Source organism: Mustela nigripes, chromosome 4, assembly GCF_022355385.1.
Source record: "Mustela nigripes isolate SB6536 chromosome 4, MUSNIG.SB6536, whole genome shotgun sequence".
In the NCBI taxonomy this organism is placed as follows: Eukaryota; Metazoa; Chordata; class Mammalia; order Carnivora; family Mustelidae; genus Mustela; species Mustela nigripes.
In genome coordinates, this window is record NC_081560.1 from 62,812,919 (window position 1) to 62,818,670 (window position 5,752).

Consider the following 5,752-nt stretch of genomic DNA (forward strand, 5'->3'; position numbering starts at 1 on the left):
CATGCTGCTAAACTACAGAAAGCCAAGAAACTTTTTTTTTTTTTTTAATTTCTCCTACCACTAGCAGCAATCATAACCACAGATCACGCTGTAAGCCAAGAAAGAGAAAGCCAGATACCTGGTCTGGAAGGTGAAGATGTCTCACTTTGCTATGGTTATTAGATTATCAATTTTCTCCCCTCAAGACCTGTGTGATTCACAGGGAACACTATTATCCTGGCAAGAATTAATTACAGCCCTGATAAAGGTGACCTTCCAAACAAAAGCAAAGAGACAAACCAGTCTTCTGTGTGAAACACCTGAGAAGTTAGGAGGTTTAACTAGGAGTCTAAGCAGGATCTTAAAAAATACTATCTAAAAGGAGTATGTCGGGCTCTTGTAAGTGGAAGGCCAGGTGAGTGGGACCTTAGCCTTGGCCATGATAGCAAATTTTAATTATCTACAGTATTCAATATTTTGAATGTGAATACCTTCAATTCAATTTGGTTAATTTTTTTTTTCACAGATAAAAAGAATGGGAATTATTTGAGGATTCAGGATTGATAGTGGATAAAAATATATCCTTTCATCTCAACTTCAGAATCTTGGGGATGTTGCCCATATAAGTGAAGGCAGCCAGTCAGAGTGATTTGAAACAGGGAACCATGAGAAGTGACTTTCCCTACAGTCAATATATCCCACGATGTGTCATTAGTTTGGGATACTATCTGTTGTTCTTATTTTTCCGGAAGAAAGTGTGTAATCAAAATGAGTCTTTAATGATCCTACGTTCTTTCCCAGAACAGTAAAAAACCCTCCCCCGCTCCTTCAGTTTCTCAGGCCCAGCAGTGCCACGACTTTGCCTATTTAAAACTGTGTGTTCAGAAAAGGTTTTGCTACTGCTAACAATCCTCGAAGGAAACCTAAGTCACATTGTTACTGCAGGGCTTTGTTTTGGGCCTGAAATGGAAGCCTTCAGTACCTGTTTGAAGGATTTTAAAGGTAAACAGCCAGAAAGGGAAAGCTTTCTTCTGCAGTGCCACTAAATTGCCACAAGGCAAAATTCCTCTGTGACAGATTCTCCCCTGAAATGTGCCAAACATTCCAGAAATGAACCATGAGGCCTCTAGCACTCCCCACCTGTACCCCTCAGGCCTCCTGTTGGTCCTGTAAACAAGCCCTTGCACTTGTTCTGTCCATTTTTACAGCTTGAGCCCTCCTCAAGAGTGCAGACTGAGTCTCCTTAGGAAGTCATAGATTTTCAGTTCTATTAATATTCTTTCTATTCCACAAGTTCTATTTTTATTCAGTCACTTATTTATTACGTATCGATTTAACAGCCATTTACTGATTGCTTGTCCCCACTTCAGGACACAGGCCTGGGCCCCCAGCTCTGAACAGAACACACAGGTTCTGCTTAACTTCGTGTTAGTTGTTTTACTTTTAATAACCTACTGAATTAATTGCTCTATATTTTTCTTGTTTAATAATGGAAAGATTTGAAACTATGAATTTGCTTCTGATTACAGCTTTGATGACATACCATTAATGTTTTTACTTAATGTCTTTCTTGTCATTGTTTTTTCTAATAACCAATTTGAGTATCTCTTGGACTTAAGAGTTTGCAAACGGCTAGTTTGTATTAATGATTGCATAATCTCAACAAACAAGAAGTTGGAGATATTTTGCTTCCTTATTATTAATTTCTGGTTTATTTTCCATTGCAGCCAGAAATGTACCTATTGTATTCTGCTTTCTAGAATTTTTCTGGTTTCTTTGTGGACTAATAGGTTATCAATTTTTTGTAAATATTTTATTGTGGCCTGACAGAAAATTATATTCTGTTAGTAATGGACTTTGAAGTATGCCAATGAAATATAAATTATTTTGTTCAAATGCTATTATTATTTTATATACCTTATTATTATACTGTAATATTACATAGCATAATCATATACATTATATGTATGTTATAAATCATACTATTAAAATTTCTTATTAATTGGTTTATTTAGATGTTCTTTTCTTTGTGTTTGATTAGTTAAAAGCTGAGATGTTCAAAATCTCAAATTTTTAGTGTTTGCTTATATATATTGAAGTTATTTTATTCAGTACATTAAAATCAATAACTATTACATCTTCTTGATCTCCTTTAATGGTTTTGCCATGAATTTTATTTTCTTTGATGTTAATGTTGCTGTCTACTTTAATCTGCTTGTGTTCATCTTTATGTATGTTATTCCTAGTTTTTACTCTGAAATTTTCCTTCTTCATGTATCTCTCATATAGCATTTACCTTGACTATTTAGAATTTGCTTTGCACTGCTATTTGATATATGCTTATTAACAACACCTAAAAATCTTCATTTTCTTATTAGAAAGGTTAACCCACTTAAATATATTATCATAATATGAATGTAATACATAATAATATAATAGTAATATATAATAGTATGTAATATGTATATATGTATGTAATATATATAATAAATATGGAATATATAATAGGTCTTACTCTATTCCTTTTTTAATAAAATATGTTTTATGCCCTCTACTAGATTTATTTTTTTATTTTTATTTTTTATTTATTTTATTATTATTTATTTTTATTTATATTTATATTTTTATTATTTATTTACCTCTGCTAGATTTTTCTTTTATACCTGTTTTTTTCCCCCATTTTTTGCTATATTGATCATACTTTTTGTTTTATTTCTATTTTCAGTTAGTAGATTACTTATGTTTTTACAAAGGTATATATCTTTGGCTTTCTACTGATGTCCACTTTGCTCTAGAACCATTTATTAAAAGGCTAGTTTCCCTCCATTAGATTGCTTTTTACCTTTGTCAAAAATCAAGCAGGCATATTTGTGTGGGTCTACTTTCAATTCTCTATTCTGCTCATTGATCCATGTGTCTAAGCTTCTGCCAATAATATACAGTTTTGATACTATAGAAGCTGGGTAGACTGATTCCTCCTAATTTATTATTTTTCAAGTTGTCTAGCTATTCTAATTCCTTTGACTTAACCATTTAAAAAATAGAATAACCTTGTGCATATCAACAAGAAGTTATATACGGGATTATGAAAGGAATTGATTAAACCTCTATTATCAATCTGTGGAGAATTCACATTTTTATTATGTTGATTCTTCCAATCCATGAACATGGTATGTCTCTTCAGTTATTTAAATAATCTGTGTGTGTGTGTGTGTGTGTTTAATCAGCATTCTGTGGTTTTCAGTATTCAAGTCTTGTTCACATTTTGGTAGATTTGATAATTTTACACCTAAGTATTTCTCTCTGGGTTTTTTAAATAAATATAAAATTTTTTAAAGATTTATTTATTTATTTTAGAAGGGGGAAACACAGAGGGAGAAGGAAAGAAAGTCTCAAGCAGACTCCATGCTGTGTGCAGAGCCTGACTTGGCGCTCCATTTCATGACCCTAAGATCACGACTTGAGCCAAAAACAAGAGTCAGATGTTAACCAACTATACCACCCGGTTACCCCATAAATGGTATTTTGTTTTTAAGTTTGATTTCCATATGACCATTGCTAGCATATAGAAATACAATTGATTTTTCTATGCCTATCTTGCATCTTATGACTCTACTGAACTCACTTATTAGTTCTAGGAGTTTTTATGTAGATTCTGTGGGATTTCTTTGTAGACAATTATGTCATCTGAAAACAGGAATAGTTTGGGGATTTTGTTTTGTTTTTATTTAATTTTATTTTTTCAGTGTTCCAAGATTCATTGTTTATGCACCAGACCCAGTGCTCCATGCAATATGTGCCTTCCTTAAAGGAATAATTTTGTTTTTACATTCTAATTCATATGCTTTTTAGTTCCTTTTCTTTCTTATTGATTTAGCTATAATTTCTAGCACTATGTTGAATAAAATTGGTGAGAGTAGATATTGCTTTATCTTCTTCCCAATCTTAGGGAAATGCATTCAGTCTTTCACAATTAAGTAAAATATTTGTTGTAGGATTTTTGTAGATGATCTTTATCAAATTTAGGAAGTTGTATTTTTTTTTTTTGCTTTGATCATGTCTTTATTCAAAATTAGCTATCCAAAATTATTTGACCTTTATGAATAAATGTCAAGTTTTTAGGCAGCAGGCTTCTCTGCAGTGGGTTTCTTTTCTGCAGGCTTCTTGTCAGCTGCTGGTTTCCTAATAGCTGCAGCCTTTTTCCCCACTATAGGTTTCTTCTGCTTCTTCACACCAGCAGCCTTCTTTCCTTTCTTCCCTGGAAGGGAAGGCTTCTTGCCTGGAACCCCCTTCTCACCTGATTTGGCTTCCAAAGCTGCTACCACTTTATCCATCCAAAGTTTGTGATTCTTGGCCTGATGAAGAATGGTATTCCGGCACATGGTCTTCACATATGGGTTTATCTTCAACATGATTCTCAGGTTCTTCTGTGGATTCTTCTTCAGGACCCAACGATGAATCTTCTTGCGTGGTGCTCAGAGGGATTTTTGGATCTCTGGATTTTTCAAGATTCTGCTAAGGTCTGTATTAAGCATCTTATGCATGGGAAGGTTGTAGTTACTCTCAAGGGAGGCAGCCTCATGCCAAGTGCCATACAGATTGTCTAACTTGTGGAAAGCACTTTCAGTCCAAATGCAGAAACATCCCACATGCCCACCAGGAGCAAGTTTCAAAATGTTCAGTTTGCTTACATCAAGTAAAGTAATTCCAAGTTGTTTCTGAAGGCCTTGATGATACCATTGTCTTCATTGTAGATGACGCAGGGTCCCCTGCACTGGATATGATGACGGTTTCTCATTTTGCCCTTGCCAGCTCTCATTTGCTGAAAGGCATAGACCTTTTTGATATCATCCCAGGCTTTAAGTTTCTTAAGTAGCAAACAGCCTCCTTGGTCTTCTTGTAGCCTTCAACTTTATCTTCAATCACCAAAGGAAGTTCAGGAACTTCCTCAATACAATGACCTTTAGACATAACTAGCACTGGGAAGACTGAGGCAGCCAGGGCAGAGCAGATGGCATATCACTTCTGTATTATGTTCACTCTGCGATGCCAATGGTGCCAGGTTTTGGTGGGTGCAAACATGTGCCCCCACGACGCATATTTCCAAAAGCACCCTGGCCAGAACGGTGAGTCCCACCACCTCGAACTCTGGGAATAGACCTACAGCTCTGCCAGTATCCCAAGACTTAGCACTGGTTTGATAAGTTGCTAATTCACTGACAGCATATGCCTGTCTGTTGTTTTTGTGCAAGTTGGTGTGAACAAAGTTCACTATATCAGGTCGAATGGGAGCCTTGAACACAGCAGGCAAAGTAACATTTTTGCTAGATGATTCTCCCTTTTTGGAGTACATAGATATCAATGGGCCAGCATACACCATCGTGGGGAGAGGAGAGGGCCAGGAAATCGTATTCTGTTCCTATTTATACTAAAGTCTTTGTGGTAAGTATGTATTGAATTATGTGAAATGCTTTTTGACATAATGGATACTGAATTATGACAAATTATTTTTCAGCATTGCTTGTTATAAGCATATAATATTTTTCTCTACCCTGTAAATATGGTGCATTGCATTGGTTGATTATCAAATAGTCTTGCATTGTTGGAATAAACCCCACTTACTCATGATGCATAATTCTTTTTATATTTAACTTAATTCTATTTGCTAATATTTTGTTATGGATTTGCATCTAAATTCATGAAGGATATTAGTCTGTAGGTTTTTTTTTTTGTAATGTCTTTGACTAATTTTTTTTTTTTGTATCAGAGTAAC

General features: G+C 34.7%; 1 pseudogene; it reads right to left on the reverse strand.

Annotated features, from left to right (window-relative positions):
• Nucleotides 1-4,032: 4,032 nt before the first annotated feature.
• LOC132015061 (large ribosomal subunit protein uL4-like) lies at nt 4,033-5,359 on the reverse strand (annotated as a pseudogene).
• Nucleotides 5,360-5,752: the final 393 nt, after the last annotated feature.